General features: G+C 42.0%; 1 long non-coding RNA gene across 1 annotated transcript; it reads left to right on the top strand.

Annotated features, from left to right (window-relative positions):
* Positions 1-5232: 5232 nt before the first annotated feature.
* Positions 5233-8763, top strand: LOC117594383. The gene is made up of 2 exons (XR_004575657.1): positions 5233-5935; positions 8505-8763. It is a non-coding gene; the product is annotated as an uncharacterized LOC117594383 (long non-coding RNA).
* Positions 8764-9737: the final 974 nt, after the last annotated feature.

Raw genomic sequence — 9737 nt, 5'->3', positions numbered from 1 at the left:
AAGATCAGAGATGCTAATAATGTTTCATCTACTCCTATTATTCCACTGATACGGGCTTATACATACTTCCTAGTGGTTTTTTCTGTGGTTTATTTTAATTTGCTGACCTTATTTTGACTTATGGTGTCATGGTAGCTCTTGACAAAATGTGTATAATATATATGTTTCATTGATGAATTGGCTATAACGTCTTATTGGCTTAAAATCATGCCACATAATTATTCTACAAAAAAAGGCCACCTTCAATATACTCATGGGCCTAGTTGTTGCTCTTAAATTTACAAGCATGTCTTTGGCCGCTGGCCTGGTCAAACAGAGTTATTGTTAATTTTGAGTAAATTTATATAGGTTTCAAGAAATGTTCACTGTATAAAATATCCAAGGTGGCAGACATGATAGGTCCTTGATGCAATTCTGTACCTCCTGGGGAATGAGGCATGTACAAAAAACATCAGAACTCCAGGTCAATCAGGCTGGATTTGGCATGATGGTGGGAAAAATGCATTAAGGCGTGGCCCTTGTCTGGTCGGGTGTTTGTGTGGATTATATACCTGGTCTGTATCTTCATTGTGCAGTAATGGAATACACACATGAAGTTTATGGATGCATTTGTTTTACACTGGTCGGCCAAATTTTCTGACTATTTTACATACTGTAGGTTAGCCTTGAGTTAAGAGCTCTTTGTGTTCTGTATGGTTATGTGTTAATAGCTAGTTATTAGCTACTGTAACTAAATGGGCTGGCAAAGATTAGAAACAGGCCCAATTCTTGACAGCAAACTAATAATAGTCTTCTCACGGAATGTAAAATATCTTTGTATTCCTATTACAAGTGGAACAGATGCACTGTTCCTAATGTTACTTAGGTGACTTTCAACTTGAATCCCTTGAGCTACCAGACCAGATCAAGGCATACATCATGGCGGACATGACTGGTTCTGGATGTAGCATTGCACCTCTTGGGGAATGAGGTATATAGACAAAGAATCCGAATTCTAGGTCAATTGGGGTGGAAACAATGTGACAAAAATGTATTGGGCCGTGGCCTGTGGTGCCCCGTGTGGAGGAATTGGGTCTGGTGTCTGTGTGGTAAGTACAGTGGGGAGAACAATTATTTAATACACTGCCGATTTTGCAGGTTTTCCTACTTACAAAGCATGTAGAGGTCTGTAATTGATTAAAAAAAAGCCAGAAAATCACATTGTATGATTTTTTTACAATTAATTTGCATTTTATTGCATGACATAAGTATTTGATCACCTACCAACCAGTAAGAATTCTGGCTCTCACAGACCTGTTAGTTTTTCTTTAAGAAGCCCTCCTGTTCTCCACTCATTACCTGTATTAACTGTACCTGTTTGAACTCGTTACCTGTATATAAGACACCTGTCCACACACTCAATCAAACAGACTCCAACCTCTCCACAATGGCCATGACCAGAGAGCTGTGTAAGGACATCTGGGATACAATTGTAGACCTGCACAAGGCTAGGATGGGCTACAGGACAACAGGCAAGCAGCTTGGTGAGAAGGCAACAACTGTTGGCACAATTATTTGAAAATGGAAGAAGTTAAAGATTACGGTCAATCTCCCTCGGTCTGGGGCTCCATGCAAGGTCTCACCTCATGGGGCATCAATGATCATGAGGAAGGTGAGGGATCTCCCCAGAACTACACAGCAGGACCTGGTCAATGACCTGAAGAGAGCTGGGACCACAGTCTCAAAGAAAACCATTAGTAACACACTACGCCGCCATGGATTAAAATCCTGCAGCGCACGCAAGGTCCCCCTGCTCAAGCCAGCGCATGTCCAGGCCTGTCTGAAGTTTGCCAATGACCATCTGGATGATCCAGAGGAGGAATGGTAAAAGGTCATGTGGTCTGATGAGACAAAAATAGAGCTTTTTGGTCTAAACTCCACTCACCATGTTTGGAGGGAGAAGAAGGATGAGTACAACCCCAAGAAGACCATCCCAACCTTGAAGCATGGAGGTGGAAACATCATTCTTTGGGGATGCTTTTCTGCAAAGGGGACAGGGCGACTGCACCGTATTGAGGGGAGGATGGATGGGGCCATGTATCACGAGATCTTGGCCAACAACCTCCTTCCCTCAGTAAGAGCATTGAAGATGGGCCGTGACTGGGTCTTCCAGCATGACAACGACCCGAAACACACAGCCAGGGCAACTAAGGAGTGGCTCCGTAAGAAGCATCTCAAGGTCCTGGAGTGGCCTAGCCAGTCTCCAGACCTGAACCCAATAGAAAATCTTTGGAGGGAGCTGAAGGTCTATATTGCCCAGCGACAACCCCGAAACCTGAAGGATCTGGAGATGGTCTGTATGGAGGAGTGGGCCAAAATCCCTGCTGCAGTGTGTGCAAACCTGGTCAAGAACTACAGGAAACCTATGATCTCTGTAATTGCAAACAAAGGTTTCTGTACCAAATATCAAGTTCTGCTTTTCATATGTATCAAATACTTATGTCATGCAATAAAATGCTAATTAATTACTTAAAAATCATACAATGTGATTTTCTGGATTTTTGTTTTAGATTCTGTCACTCATTTGAAGAGTACCTATTTATCTCTTAGCCTTCACCACACTATAGAGACTCGTAGAGACTTGTAAGACATAGGTATGCCGATAACAAGGTCAATCTGAGTTATTGTCGATTTTAAGTACATTTTTTAAAAGTTCATTGTATAAAATATCGAAGATGGCAGACCTGATAGGTCCTTGATGCATATTTGTACCTCCTGGGGAATGAGGCATGTACACATGCCTAGGTCAATTGGGGAGGAAATGGCATAATTGTGGAAAAAATGCATTAAGGGGTAACCTGTTCTGCCCCTTGTGGAGGATTTGGGTCGGTTGTCTGTTCCATTCTGCGATACTGTAGTGCACACATGAAGTGCATGAATCCATACGTTTTATACTTGTCAGCCATTTTGTCCACCATCTTGTCCATATCTCTTTGACTTTAACATCCTATCGGTAGATATATAAAACACATGCTTGCCGATTGCCTTGTCAATCAGAGTTGATTTTATCTGGAGTTTTATAGGTTTCATGAATTTTTCACAGTTTAAAATATCCAAGATGGCAGACATGATAGGCCCTTGATGCATATTTGTACCTGTGATGGCAGTTTCTAAAGTCCAAACAGTTTACAAAAATGGTAGGTAAGACAGAGGAAAACTCAGTTGCACAACAGTTTATTATTGCAAGGAGAGAGTACACAGGTTACAAAGTAACAGTGAATAAATTAATACAGGACAATCATCAGTACTTAAAAGAGGAAAAAGGGGAGTGGTAAGATGCTGCACCGGGAGACACACAGCATCTGGACAAAGAGGAGATACACGGATGGTTTAAACAGAGAGACAGATTCATGGATAATCCAATGATCTTCTGATACCATTCAATGATGAACATAAACAAATAACAGATCCTCCTCTCCCACATTCCTTTTCTTATCTAAACCTTTAACTAGTTACTCATTTATACATATATACGTTGGTTCAAGAAATTTCCCTGACAGTACCTCCTAGGGAATGAGGCATTTACACAAAGAATCAGCATTCTAAGTCAATCGCAGTGAAAATGGCATAACTGCGGAAAAATGCTTTAAGGTGTAGCCTGTGGCGCCCCATATGGAAGAATCGGGTCGGGTAGTGATGGGACGCATGAAGCCAAGGCTCTGAGGCTTATTTTGAAATTTCAACCCAATTTGCTGGAAGCGAAAGGGCCAAGGCTTGTTCTGAGAAGAAAATGTGATTGTAGACGTCACAGATTTCAGAACATGCTTGTTTTAAAAGACAAGGCACTTTCCAACAAGTAGGATATAGGGTGTTCCAAGCCTTTTCGTCGAGCATGGTCGTTGTAGGTGAACAGAGCCAAACTAACCTGCTTCCCGAAAAGGAAGAAAAAACATATGCCTCTCGTCATGCAATATTGGGGAGATTGTGGGCGTTGTGTGAAATAGTATAATTAACCTTCAAATCACAAGGATTGTCATTTATCAAAAGCAAGGTGATGCAGTTACAATATTGAAAGTTGAGTAGGATATGAAATATATTGAAAATAACTAAATTAAAGATATCACACATCCATAGAAATGTTTATATAAACTTTTCAAACATCGTACAAAGCATCTAGCAACTATATAGCTAAATAACCTTTTCTCTAAAATTCTTCCATGGCATCATACATATACAATTATATTGCATCTAAATATTGCATTAGAAAAATGGGAGAACCAATGCAATAACCAATAATTTCTCACGTCAGGATCACAACAAAGTTGTTAGCGAACGGCTACTAGAATAGTATCCGCATCTTTTCATTGAACATCTCTTTCTGCTGTTTTCACTTAAAAGACGGCTAATATATCAAACTTTAATAATGTACTGTAGCATGTCAGAAAAATGTGCATGGTGAAACAACGCATCCTCACTAGGCAAGATACGAACCCATCTACACATAGCATCTACGGGCGTCATGCAACTAATGTTTTTTTTAAAGACAAGGCGATTTCCAACCATGCTTTAAAACATGAAACTAAATTAGTCTCCAAGCTAATTATCAAGAACTAATTAAATTCACATCATTCATTATCAATAACATACGGGTAGGCCCAATACCATAGACCTTTGTTAAAATATGTCTTTTAATTTCACTAGGTGCATCACCTGGCCGATGGCAGAACATGTAGAGCTGTGGCTAAACATACAGTTGTTTTGACAAAGCCCAGTTCGAGTCCCAATGATAACTTTGTCATAATGTTTTGATTGTAACACTGTGTAAGAAGTTAATGTTTCATATAGGATCTGTCTCAATCATTGTGAAAGCTTTCACCAATCTATCTAAATTACGTTCAGTATAAGCCTAGAATAACATGTTCCAATTGAAACAGTTATGTGGTTTTCATTACTGTCAGAGATGAAACAACATGCTTCCTACCTATAACGCTCAGAGACAGTACAACCTTTGAGCAATAACAAGATGTTCCAGTATGCAATAACAACTAGAGATAACCAAGAGGAAAAGGACATGTGTGTTATGACTACTGAACGCTGTGCTTCTAAATAAAAACGAGTCCACCCATGGAGAAGTGTGAGTTGCTGAGTTGAATCCTACTGGCAGGCTCGTTCCTGGCTCAGTTGAGATCAATGGCTCTCTCCCTTCTGCAGAAGTGACTTCTAAAACGTCTTTCTGACTCTTGGTGTGGTTCTTTCTCATTAGACAAATTAGACTATATAGAAGTTTGGTGAACTGAACCCAACATTAACTGGTGCCGAAACCCGGGATCCGATACCTGCCCGTCGGGGCGACGGAGGAACAACAGGTCATTAAACCTGCCGACAGCCCCGCCGACCTTCACAGAGGGGGACCACCTAGGTGTTGATCCGCGGCCGTCCCGAGGGACAGTGAAGGATCCCGTCGAACCAGGACCTCACCTGGAGACAGAAAAACGGTAAAAGTTTTCGTTATCTTTTAGAAAAAAGTAGTGAGTCGTGTGGAAACCACTAAGAAACTGTATTCGTGGGTTAGATAAAAAGCGTGTCAGGGATACGTTGTCTAGGTCTGGGACCTGGTGGGGAAATCAGGGATTTCTAGCCAACCTAAACGCTCTCTACGGTCGTGGGTTAGATTAAAAATGTGTCAGGGATACGTTGTCTAGGTCTGGGACCTGGTGGGTAAATCAGGGATTTCTAGCCAACCTAAACGACAGTCGTGGGTTAGATTAAAAACGTGTCAGGGATACGTTGTCTAGGTCTGGGACCTGGTGGGGAATCGGGGATTTCCAACCAACCTAAACGCTGAAATCTGGGATTTTCGTGGAGAGACAGTAAATGGTGGATTCGATAGGATTCACTATAAACAAGATAAGAACCTTTTATTGAATTAAAGTTAAAATTAGAAGGGACGTCCCAGGTAAGTAAATGCAAATATAGTATTATAAAATGGGGCAATGTAATGAGAAAACGTTAACAACAGATGAGAAATACATGCGAAATAATCACCCGGGTGCCATAAAGTACATAGGAGGATGGAAAAAACATTTTGATTTTTCAGGCAACTTTAAATTAGAAGAACTGCAGTTCATTAGGCGAAGTTTGCAAAGTAAGGAAGTTTTAAGCAAGGGAAGAAAAAAATAAAAATAATCCAAGCCCAATCAACCGCGATAGCTGTGTGGATAGAACAAGCAAAGAAGAGGGAACAACACAGGGAATATTGGTTGAGGTATTAAATACATTGGTAAAAAAAAGTATACATAATGGCCTCTGAAGAAATCGGTGGAATCTAATCAGAATTAAATGCGTCCAGAACTCAAGCTATGGAGTTAGATTTGATTAAAGGTAGAAAAGTGCCTTTTCCAGATTTGCCAAGCATGTTTCACCATTCACATAGGCATACAGGGACACATGCACGTCAATAGTTGACCGCGCACAGAAGCTGGAGTCCTCAATCTATACTACGTCCTTCAAACAAATCAAGAAAACCCCACCAGAAATCCTGCCGTACAAACAATAAGCAGGATAATAACAATTGCATTGTGCTGTGGAACACAATGTTCCTATTGACAGTAATGCGATGAGCATGGGCCATTATTTTGAAGTTAACCACCTGAAACATGTGCATTGATGAGGACAGAAAAAATATAGACAAAGAAAGAATAGAACGAGATTCCCTATTTGGGGGACTACATACAGAAAATATTTTTGACAAAGAGGATTATCAGGGCGCAAAAATATATTGGAAATTAAGACATTAAATTGCATTTCAAAATAAAAATACTTTTATTATTTTACACAATTACATCTTGTTTTATTTGTTATAATATGAATTCTGAAATTGTCGCAGAATTCATTGTGATGACACAGCCCTTAACAGGTTTCAAGGCCCGTGCTGGTTACATATTGGAGAGTCCAAAAACTGGACATAAATCAGTTGATAAAAGTTGGAGGCATCTTTCCAACTCAAAGGCACCTGTGGAAGACCAGTCTATGACAACATAGCCTAGTTGATTGACTAAACAGAAGAACAAAAGATTACATATGCACATACATTTTAAAACATGGGATCCATAAATGTGCATGATACAAAACGTTACATATACATAAAGCGACTTCACACATACATGGGTAACCCTAGACTTGGTAAACATCTAAGAGGTAGGATAATTCAGAACCCTGACCTAGACATATTTTTCCTATATCCGACAACAGTCCAAAACATTGGAGCCTATGGTCAGTGTCAGCTCTAGCCTTTTGGGGGCCCTAAGCAAAATTTTATTTGGGGCCCCGACCCCCTAGCTGTCGGGTGCCCTAAGCGACTGCATATGTCGCTTATGCTTAGAACCGGCCCTGCCTATGGAAAATAGTATCATTAGGGGCCAAGGCCAATTACACATTAAATTATATTAAGATAAAATTGATAACTAATGTAATGTCTTTTGATAGATTTTGGAGTATGTGTGTGTGAGTGAGTGAGAGGGAGAGCTCAGTGATTGGTTCCATTTGTGTGTGTTTGTGTGTGTGCATGGTTTACTCTGTGGGAGGGTATGTGTGGAAGTGGAGAATGTCACCTAATGAAGGTATAAATTAAGTCGGTATATGTCACTTTGAAAGGTGTTGCAGACACAGAAAGTGGATTGAATACAAGGGAGTCTAAACCTACACTTGTTTGATTCGCTCTGGCTGCAAGATTGAGCCATGGCCCCTGCCATGTCTCAACAGGAGGGATGGAACTAATAATAGGGAATGCGTTCCACGCATCTCCAGGACTAAACTCTTATTTAAAAAATTTTTGTAGACAGTGTTTGATTTGCTGTAAGCACAACCCTCAAGGTAACATAAGGCCATAACGGGGCAGATGTCCTAGCGGTACTTACCCTTTTGAAATCATACACATGGACTTCATAGAATTAACAAGTAGCACAAATAAATACAAATACTGTCTAGTGTTAATAGATAAGTTCTCCAAATGGGTAGAGATAGTCCCAGCTAAAAAAGCAGACGCATTGACAGTAGCCAAAGCCATCTGTAAAGAAATTGTTCCAAATCATGGTATCCCGAGAGTAATCTGGAGTGATAATGGGACTCATTTTGTAAACGAAATAATACAGAACATGAGTCAACATTTAGGAATTACATTAAAAAATCACTGTTCATACCACCCCCAAAGTGCAGGGTTAGTTGAGCGTACAAAAGGGACTATCAAGCTAAGGCTTAGGAAAACCATGGAACAAACAAATAAAACATGTCCGGAATGTCTGCCATTAGTCAAAATGTACATGAGAATAGTACCAAACACAATGGGCCTGACACCTTTCGAGATAGTATATGGGAGACCTTTCAGATTACCTTTGTGGGAGGGGGAACCATGGCAGGAGAATGAAGGGGAATTGGACCCATTGACAGAATGGATGTGCAAAATGTTTAGAGAAAAGAGTGTGCAAAATGCCAGTAACTTGCCAGTCTCCTTGTCTTCTCTTCCACAGGCTCTCCTGAAACCGGGTGACGAAATCCTGATAAAGGTCATCAAAAGGAAGTCCTGGGCGACACTCAAGTGGGAAGGACCGTTCCGAGTACTCATTACCACCCCAACTGCGGTAAAAATAGCAGAACGAAGCACCTGGATACATCAGTCCCAGTGCAAGAAGTTGACACCAGACGCTGCCCTTGAGTAAGTGGGAAGACGGACGGTATCAAAACCCTTGTCCGCCGAAGAAACCAACAGACACTCACTCACCAGCCACAGGGAAAAACCACCCTCCTGAGGGTTGGTTGGACTGGTTCACGTCAGGGTCATGGGCTATGGTATTGTTAAAATGTTTGGCCCCGTTAGGGATTATGCTGGTTGTTTGTATGTTTGTTTTCTGCTGCTGTATTCCCATCATTCAAGTTATGGTTAAGCGCACTATGACTGGGGCTATGATCCAGTATGCAGAGATACATTATCAACAACTCAATGGACAAGAAATGTATGAGAGACCATGTGACGATGTTCGGACTGTGTAAAAATGTAAATAATGTAAATAATGTAAATAACCAGACGGTGCCTGACCAAAATTAGGGTGGTCGCTCCTTCTGAGGGCCGGAGGAGGAATTTTTGCCCATATGCTTTCGGGTTTTCGCCTCCCCCAGAGTGCTGTCTGGTGCATTTCTATCCTATACCATACCATACCATCTTCTTCCGCTTACCCGGGGCCGGGTCGCGGGGCAGCAGTCTAAGCAGGGATGCCCAGACTTCCCTCTCCCCAGACACTTCCTCCAGCTCTTCCGGGGGGACACCGAGGCGTTCCCAGGCCAGCCGGGAGACATAGTCCCTCCAGCGTGTCCTAGGTCTTCCCCGGGGTCTCCTCCCGGTGGGACGGGACCGGAACACCTTCCCAGGAAGGCGTTCCGGAGGCATCCGAAAAAGATGCCCAAGCCACCTCAGCTGACCCCTCTCGATGTGGAGGAGCAGCGGCTCTACTCTGAGCTCCTCCCGGGTGACCGAGCTTCTCACCCTATCTCTAAGGGATCGCCCGGCCACCCTGCGGAGAAAGCTCATTTCGGCCGCCTGTATCCGGGATCTTGTCCTTTCGGTCATGACCCAAAGCTCATGACCATAGGTGAGAGTAGGAACGTAGATTGACTGGTAAATCGAGAGCTTCGCCTTGTGGCTCAGCTCTTTCTTCACCACGACAGACCGATACATCGACTGCATTACTGCAGAAGCTGCACTGATC

This window comes from Esox lucius, chromosome 4, assembly GCF_011004845.1.
Source record: "Esox lucius isolate fEsoLuc1 chromosome 4, fEsoLuc1.pri, whole genome shotgun sequence".
In the NCBI taxonomy this organism is placed as follows: domain Eukaryota; kingdom Metazoa; phylum Chordata; class Actinopteri; order Esociformes; family Esocidae; genus Esox; species Esox lucius.
Note: the sequence above shows the minus strand (reverse complement) of the source record. Positions and strands in the feature narration are given on the sequence as shown.